The sequence below is a fragment of the Anolis sagrei genome, chromosome 5, assembly GCF_037176765.1.
Source record: "Anolis sagrei isolate rAnoSag1 chromosome 5, rAnoSag1.mat, whole genome shotgun sequence".
NCBI classification, from domain to species: Eukaryota; Metazoa; Chordata; class Lepidosauria; order Squamata; family Dactyloidae; genus Anolis; species Anolis sagrei.
Genome location: NC_090025.1, coordinates 166,188,772 through 166,198,368, shown reverse-complemented (window position 1 = coordinate 166,198,368; position 9,597 = coordinate 166,188,772). Strand labels below are relative to the sequence as shown.

General features: G+C 40.4%; 1 protein-coding gene across 1 annotated transcript in view; it reads left to right on the top strand.

Annotated features, from left to right (window-relative positions):
* The first annotated feature begins 6,038 nt into the window (after nucleotides 1-6,038).
* The window catches only part of CSF2RB (colony stimulating factor 2 receptor subunit beta), a 31,008-nt gene continuing 27,449 nt past the window's right edge, over nucleotides 6,039-9,597 (top strand). Inside the window, exon 1 of the mRNA XM_067469215.1 lies at nucleotides 6,039-6,223. The gene's annotated coding sequence lies outside the window, so the exon portion shown is untranslated. The remainder of the gene's footprint in view (nucleotides 6,224-9,597) is intronic.

Sequence of the window (9,597 nt, the reverse complement as noted above, 5' to 3'; positions counted from 1 at the left end):
ATTGCAATTTAAGTCCTAATATATGTATTTATTATAACAATATTGAAACAAATAATAGATTAAATTTGAAGTATATGCACTGTTCCAAATGTTCTGTGCAGCTAATGAAGTGACAGTGGAACATGAATTTTGGCTTGTGCTAATCACTAGTTGCAATATGTGGATACAATTTTAAAGCCCTCAATTTAAAAAGAAAATTCAGTACAGAAAATACAATACAGAAATTCAACTACAAAGAATGTACCCCTTTGAACTTTCTGCATACTTAGCTGAAGATACCACAACCTTATTCAAAGTGGAAAGGGCATATCCCTTAGCATTGACAACAGCACCTTGTCTCCAACTATCCCTTTCTTTTAGAAATTAACCAGCAAGAACAGTCCCTTTCTTAGGATTTCTCCACCTGCTGGGCCAAACTAATAATTCATAAGGGTTGTACTGGCACTGATCCAGGCAAGATAAGGGACCCTGCTCCCTAAATTTAGCACCAAGAATTATAACCACGTCCTGAGCTGTTAAGATACTAAAATGTAGTTGTACTTTATTGCTGGTTCACTCTCCAGGCAGATGCCTCAGAGTGGGATCCAGAGGCTTTGCCCTCTACTCAGCCTTTGCTGATTTAAATGTAGGGGTTTCTGACCAATCTATGTAGCTTGTGAGATAAATAAATGATCAGGTCTTTTAGGCAGCAGTTCCAAAAACTTCTTTTTAGAATGGGAGACTGCAATGGCACTGCAGTTGCTGAATGCCCATCCTTTCAGTGTTCCACCCTGCCCTTCATTCTTGGAGATACAACCTGACCTACAAGTTAGAGCAGCTGCTGCAATGCATGGTTAACCACTTTAATTTATTCCATAAATCTGCATTAAATTAAGACAGTCATTCACCTCTTATTTTCTCCTCATCAACATCACCCTTTATTTGCCACTCCCCTCCACACTCTTCAGAATCCAAGGAGAAGATAGAGCAGTGTTTCTCGACCTGGGGGTTGGGACCCGTGGCGGGGGGTCATGAGGGAGTTTCAGAGGGATTGCCAAAGACCATCAGAAAACATATATTTCTGATGGTCTTAGGAACTCCTTTGGCAAAGAAGGCTGAACCTCCCTCTGCCTGTCCTTCTCTTCCTTTTTGGAAACAGATGTCAAATCCTCATACCAAAGGCCCTCCTCTGTTGTGATTGCCTTGTCTCTCAGCCAAGGGGAGAGCTGTTTCTGAGACCCCAAGCAGGGAGGGGGAAGCAGGCATGCTCGGTGCATGGCAGCGCAGTGCGCATGTGTGGGAATTGTGTAGGCACATGTCACCATATGTGGTGGTCTTGTGAGAAAGCAATTCTGTCTGGGTGGAAGGGGGAATCCAATACAGTAAATTCCAAATACAGGAACAAATACATTAAAAATACAATAAAATTACAGTAACAAAATAAATAGTAAAACAAATTCACATAATATAAAATCAGATAGGATGGGCAGGCCAAATGGACAAGATAAAATGATAAAATCCTGGGTGAGGTAGAAGTAGGAGATATACAGGTAAGGGGGACCCAAGAAAATGGGACAGTGGGGCCAGGCTTTCCAGTTTAGTATGGGGGAAGGTGCATCATAGGGGGAACACTATAGATGGGGCAACACAATTGGGGTGGAGGGTCACTCTTCAAAGGCACATTCAAAGGAAGAATGGCTAAAGAAATTATTAGACATTATGAGCATGGATCAACTAACTTTCTTGTCATCAAAAACACAAGGCAAATTCCTTAAGAAAACAGACTGGACCCCACTAAAAGAATGGCTAAAAGAAAATAACTTTAAGATGAAAATTTAACAGATGAATTGATACAGAAGAAATACCACCACAGGAAGATAGCAAAGAAGAGGCGCCTCAAATACACCAAAGGACTTAATAGCATTACCATTGACAACAAACCACTATAAAGAAGAATGGAAGCCAACCCCCCTCCCTTCCCCAATATTTTTTCCCACCCTGTTTCTCTCTCTTCTTTTTTCTTTTTCTTTTTCCTTCCTTCTTTCCCTTCTTCCTAGATCTTATCTTTTATTATAAAACTTTCAATAAAAATATTTATTAAAAATAATTCATGTGATTTATATTTCAGTGTAAACTTGCTTTATTTTTCACTTTCACAATCATGAATAAATGGGAACTCGGTTATTACTAATGTGTTACTCAAGAACAAGGGGAGAGTCATGCACACAAAAGTCTTAAATTTTTGCATTTTATATTAATTGAAAGTTGAAAAATCTCTTCCATTGGGGATATTACTTGTAAACCCTCTATTAGATCAAATTGTATTGAGAAGTATGCTTGTAGATGTGCACACATTTTCATGAATTATTTCTTTAAAAAAAAAACAAGTTTAGGAAGACTCATATTTTATTTATTTATTTATTTATTTATTTAACTTGTATATCGCTACTCCCAATTTGGCTCGGAGCGGTTTACAGAATTAGATTAAAACAATACAATTAGCTTTAAAAGAACAATAACAAAACAATAGGCGGCGAGAACAGACATAGTCCGGGTTGTTCACCCATCAAAAGCTTGCCGGAAAAGAAAAGTTTTACAGGCTTTCCGAAAAGCAAGTAGGTCTCGGATGGTTTGAGTTTCAACTGGCAAGGCATTCCATAAATAAGGGGCTATGATCAAGAAAACTCTAAGCCTAGTAGATGACAAAAGATAAGTCCAGATGTTAGGGACTGCAAGCAAATTTTGGCCTTCAGACCGGAGTAATCTCTGGGGTTGGTAGGGGGATAAGCGGGCCCTCAGGTACAGGTCCTCATGTTGTGGACTCATATTAAAACTGGAAAAATGAGCAACTAAGAAAAAACAAAAAATGACCACTTAATCCATCCCTACTGGTGCAGTGCAATTTTCCCCATCAGAGCACCACTCTGATACATTGGATTATAACTCCCTCATTTTCCCATCTTCTGTAGTCATGGGGGTTAATAATTCTGAAGTAAAGCTTATCAATTTCAACAGAAATTCATCTTGACTCTACTATGAGTTTTCTTCATTACATGCCAATATGACAAAAGTCAGCATTCATAGAAAGGGGAAGTTGTTCAGAGGGGAAGAACATTCAGCCATTGAGAATGCAGCTGAAAGAAACTGCTTTGTGAAGGACTCCTGGTTCCTGTAACGTAATGTGTGGGTGGGAATGGAGGAATGAAAAGTTGGCCACAGTTCAGTGAATGTACTATCCAGAATGCACCTTTGGGCACATCTACAGTGATTTCACTGCAGAAGATGGCCTCAAACCACTTCCAGGAACTGCAGTATCCATGAATTCATGACTATGAAAAATCGTCCCCGTCCTCCAATACACAATATGAATGTTTGGCTTGCCCTGTCCCTTATTCATTTTCACCATGCAATGTGGTTTACACTTAGGCATGGTAATGCACATTATGGGCTCTATTTCAGACTACATGTTTGCATCATCTAAACACTATACTATTGAGCTGCCTTCAAACAGCATTGTCAGTGTAGATGTGTCCTTTGTCAATGAGGCAATGTGTATATTTAGCAATCTGAAAAGCAGAAGTGATACCTTCCTTGCTCTCTTGTTTCCTTCCTTCCTTCTTTCCATGGGACATTTCACTAACACAACCACATTTCATTGGGAGCTATAGTTATATTCTGGAAGGAAAATGTCCTTTTAAAAAGTCCCTTAGATAGTGTAGTGGCCTGTCATGCTAGCAGCAAATATTTGCAAGTGTGTACTAAGAGTTTGCTGCTAGATCAGGACTCATGGGCACTTTTCCCATGTGGATTTTGTTTGTTAATTCCACAGCGCCATCAAGTGTGCGAGGCAATCTGGAGAGAGCTGAAGTCCAGCGTGATCCTTTTCTACAGTAGTTCCTATGATACAGAAGACGAGAGAAGCTTTTTTGTTTGTTTGTTTTGCTTGCTTGCTTTTCACCATTTTTCCTGCTTGAATAACCTTTGGCCATCACCATTGCCAGCTATGTCTGTTGAAAGCTTCCCTCGGCTAATTGTGAAAGCGTTAGCACTTATAATGCATGCAAATTTAATTCTACAATCAATTAGCATTTCTTTCTGACTTGGAAAGGAACGATGCTTTCTTTTTTCAACTTTCAAAACCTCAAGAGAATGAATGCATTCTTTTAAAGCTAAATGTGCAACCAAACTCACATAAGATGCTAGAAAAAAGGTGAAGCTGATGAGGATAAACAACCGAGGTCATCAAGTTTTAAATCCACTCTTGTATAAAACATATCCCCAAAAGCAGACTTGAGAATTGCTGATGTGTGCATGTGTGCATGAAACTGAAGGCATTGACTTTTCAAATAAAAGTTCTACCCTGCCAAAAGCAAATATCCAACAGACCAGGCCCGTAGCCGGGAGGGGGGGGGGGGGCTGAATTGTTTTTCAGGTGGAGTTTCGGGGGGGGGGTGAGTTTCGGGGGGGGGGCTGAGTCTGAGTGAAAGAGGGTCTAGCCTAGCAAACCTTTTGTATCATTACCCCAATACCCCCATGCATATGGGATATATTGAGTATGGTGATCAGATCATGATATGAATAAACATAACAGTTTAAATAATGCACCAATAAGGCCTTTTCGCGAACCACCATGAAAATTTGGGGGGGGGGGGGCTGAAGCCCCCCGAGCCCCCCCCCCCAGGCTACATGCCTGCAACAGACTGAAATTATGAAAATGTTTTGCACCTAGACTTCTTCTACATGTTGTGATCTCACTCCCTTGTTAATGTTGCCTGTCCCTCTTCTTTGAATGCCTAAACTGTACCACAGGCCCTCCACTATCAGGGAGATAGGGGTGTAGAAGCAGACAAACTGTGCATTTTTAAAAAGTTTTTTTAACCTGAAAGAACACTTGTCTAGGAATGTCTAGCTCTTCTGGGGTGATTTTATGATCACCTTCTACTAAAGTAGTGGTTCCCAACCTTCCTAATGCCATGACCCTTTAATACAGCTCCTCACGTTGTGGAGTCATATAATTTTCTTAAACAGTGAGGGGCACAAGGTCAGGCTGTGCAGTGAAATATCCGCTGACAACCAATAAAGGACTCTGCTATGTTTGGGCTGATTTTTAAAGCTCACTTCTGAGAAAATTGGTCTGGTATGCAGTGTATATAGAGAGGGTGTGATCATGAAGGAGAAAACTATAAATCACGCATCTATCCTGCCGTTTCTCAACAAGAACATATTAATTAAATCTATGAATGATCAAATCTGTGAAAGTTAAATCCACAAATCAATAGGTCCAACTGTATGTCAAGCATAACTATAAATTAATTTGTTTTATAATAGCATATCTGATTATGCTTTACTTTGGTGCCCTTTTGTAATTCAAATCCAGATTATCTAGACGTTCATTTCTGTTCTCCCAGGAATGTGTTCTTTATGAATAAGCATTCAATTCTACCATTTTGGGCATGTTCAAATGTAGACTGGAGCAACGCTTCATTTTCTGAAGGAAATGAAAATGTTTCATTTGCAAAGCTTGTACATGTGAAATAGTATTTTAAACTTCTTATTACACTTTGCAATGGGAATGAATCAGTCTGAATTCTTGGGAAAGGAGAGAATGATTACATTTTACATGTGCTGTCCCATGATGCATTTTGTCGATACTTTCATGCAGAAATCTGAACATCATTAAAAATGTGAGTGGCATAGCATTTATAATCTTAGCTCCATAACTAGGGAAACAAATCACTAATTATTATGAGCCAGCTCATTCATCACTAGCTAGAGTCCAGAGCTTGGAAACACTGCATTTTTGGATTACAACACTAAGAATTCCCCAATAGCATGCCCACTGTCCATGCTAACTGAAGAATTTTCAGCAAGGCAATCCTCAAAAGTAACTTTTCTAAACTCTTGGCTGTAGTGCCACTCAGTTTACATTTTAATTTTCTGAAAAGGCCATTTGTGTTTACAGATACTTCTCTTTTTCTGTGTTCCCCCCTCCAAGCAGGAGGCATTTTGCAATTTTCCACGCCTCCTAAAAGAAATTGCTCATATGGTGCAACATGAAAACAGAACTAGTTTCCCTTCCCTGAACTAGAGAGATTGACAAAAACGTAATGTGAGAAATGGAAACCGAGAGAAACAATTCACTGGGAGAAATGTCCTCAGCTAGGAGAGAGGATGCCAAACACATCTAGGTTATACAAATCTGTCATTGTGTGAGAAGGAGTAGAGAGGAAAATTAAAGAGTAAGGTAAGTTTGTTGTTTGTTGTTTGCTTGTTTCAGATATTCTCCAGATATTTAGAGACATTGTTTTAGGAGGAAGAAAGTAGTATGTAATGAGCACTTGTTTTAAGTTAGTGCTTCTCAACCTGGTGGTCGGGACCCCTGGGGGGGGGGGTTGTGAAGGGAGTGTCAGAGGTAGGCAAATAGGTGAGTGAGTGAGGGGGGGAGCAGGGGCAGGATGGTGAGTGAGCAGCGAGTGAGCAAGTGGGGTAGGCAAACAGGTGAGCAAATGAGGGCAGGATGGTGAGCAGGGGGCAGGCAAGTGGGTCAGCAAGCAGGGGGTGAGCAGGTGGGTGGGCAAGTGGGAGCAGGATGGTGAGTGAGCGGCGGGTGATGGTGCCAGGAGAGAGGGTGCTGCCTGCCCCTTCTGGCATGCATGCTATAGAATTGCCACCACTGTCCTAGACAGATCTCAGGCTACAGAAAGTTGGTGGTGTAGCTTATAGGGAGCATATAACTCCCTTCTACAATAGCTGGATGCCAGTCTGTTTCCAGATCCAATCCCAGGTTCTGCTTGTGATCTTCAAAATCAAGATCCAAGTTATCTGAAGGCCAATATCTCTCTATATCAGCCTTCCCGAGTTCTAGGATCTTTTGGAGAGTTTCAGAACTCCTGAGTTCCAAATCCTGAACTGTGAATAGTCCTTGAACACTGGAGGTTTTGAGAACATTCTTGCAGTGGGAACAAAAAAAAAAACCCACCAGTAAATGTATTTTTCTTCTTCTTATCAGAGTGTAACTTATGAAAATGTATAGCTTTGCTTTTCTCTTAGTCTACCTTCCTCCCCATCTTGATTTCACAGGATGAGCAGCAGAAAGACATGATTGTTAGCTGGTCCCAAAAAGAAAGACTCTCTATTGTAAGAGTTTATGGAAGGGATATTTTTTGGCTGCTCTTTCATGATTTGTCCCTCCTTGCCCCACCAACCATGTAAAGTTATAAAGAGATGAATTTTAAAGACCATGGCAGATGGACAGGGAAGTAAGGTGGAAAAAGTGTGCCATTGTTCCAGATGGCTATCTGACTTTTAAGGTGGTTTTAGGTTTGGATAGTACAGCATAACTATGACTTTAACAGATCTCATATTGTGTAGTCTTGTTAATCCATGGATGCAAGCAAGTAAAATGGGCAAGATTTATTTCTGCATTGATGTATATGTTTAGGTCTTTACTCACATTGCATCAATGGTGAGCGTGTGCCCTATGCATTTTAATATGTATATTCCAGATACTGTTGTGGAGATAAGAAATAAGAGATATATTATTAGAGAACCAATTGAAGTGCATATCCATTGGTGATTGGTGTCAGAACCCCCTTTGAACCTAAATGTATATGGATGCTTAAGTAATATGGTGTGCCTTATATAAAATAGCAAAATCAAGGTTTGCTTTTGGGATTAAAATATTTTCAAGCTGTTGTATCTGGGGCTATTTATTCATACAGCGGATTGACAGTATCTTAAAAAAGATCTTAAAGCACCTTTGATTCATCATTGGACCATGGGGTTGTCAAAATGTTTTGATTTGATTCCTAGAATGTATCTCCATATTGATACAGCATCACTAACTAATTCTTATTCATTTCATTTGATAGACACATAGAGATTGAAAGTGTTACATTTTCTAGATGAAAACTCCTAGAATTCTGCTATCTGATTTAGCCTTTGTATCTGAAGGAATTATTGCACATCATGAGTGCAGTCTTACGGTATGGCCATAATTTATGTGGGAGACAGAAAATTACACTGGAAGATCTGGTCATGTCACCTCATGTGATGTCAGGTTCAGTACTGAGTGTCTGTGGAATTCTCTCCTGTGGGCGCTGCAGAGGGAAGTTTCCCAGCCAAAGGATGAGGTGAGACCACACGCTCTTGAGGATCGATTCTAGCACAATAGAACAGTTTCTGTCTCTTTCAACTCTTTTCCATAAATGGTGAAAGGCTTCCTCAAAGCTGTTCTCTCAACAGTCATATGACTGATAAGTACAGAGCTGGTCTTTGCTATAACTAACCTTGTTGGAAGACATTATTTTAAAAGGAAATTTGGGACTAGGATAAAAAAAAATCTGTTTTATTATTTTCTTGATCCATATTTTGTTAAAGCTTAAGTTTAAAAATGAGCAGTCACCGACCAATCCCTCTCCAATGCCAGAAATACAACTTAATGGTGTAACATTAGAAAATGTTGACCATTTCCACTACCTTGGCAGCCACCTCTCCACCAAAGTCAACATTGATACCAAAATACAACACCTCCTGAGCTCTGCGAGTGAAGTGTTTTTCCAAATAAGCAGAGAGTGTTTGAGGACCGGGACATCCGTAGGGATACCAAGGTGCTTGTTTATAAAGCTATTGTCCTCCCAACCCTGCTCTATGCCTGCGAGACTTGGACAGTCTACAGACGTCACATGCAACTCCTGGAACAATTCCATCAACGCTGCCTCCGAAAAATCCTGCAAATCTCTTGGGAAGACAAGTGGACAAATGTTAGTGTGCTAGAAGAAGCAAAGACCACCAGCACTGAAGCAATGGTCCTCCGCCATCAACTCTGCTGCACCGGCCACATTGTCCGGATGCCTGACCACTGTCTCCCGAAGCAGTTGCTCTACTCTGAACTCAAGAATGGAAAACGGAATATTGGAGGACAGGAAAAGAGATTTAAAGATGGGCTCAAAGCCAACCTTAAAAACTTTGGCATAGACACTGACAGCTGGGAAGCCCTGGCCCTTGAGCACTCCAGTTGGAGGTCAGCTGTGACCAGCAGTTCTGTAGAATTTGAAGAGGCACGAATGGAGGGTGAAAGAGAGAAACGTGCCAAGAGGAAGGCGCATCAAGCCAACCCCGACCAGGACCGCCTTCTACCTGGTAACTGATGCCCTCACTGCAGATCAAGAATAGGGCTCCACAGTCACCTACGAACCCACCGCCGGGCCACTACATTTATTCAAAATATGAAGCAATTAATAAAATGTTGCTGAACTCTTCGTCAAACTATACTGAAATGAAATTCTCATCCAACCTTACAGGGACACCTATAAAGTTTATGGAATATTTTTCAAAAAAGAGAGAAGTGTAGTTAAAACAGATTGAGTATCCCTCATGGAAAATGCTTGGGATCAGAATTATTTTGGATCTTGAAATACCATCATTTATATATTGAGTACATCATGAGTTATCTTGGAGATTGGACTGAAGTCTAAACATGAAATGTGTTTATCTGCACTGTATAGCTCAAAGGCAATTTTATAAACAATAGTCATATTAATGCGCATGAAATAATGTTTGTGTACATTGACCTATCAGAAAGCAAAGGTGTCACTATCTCAGCCACCCAAGTGAACA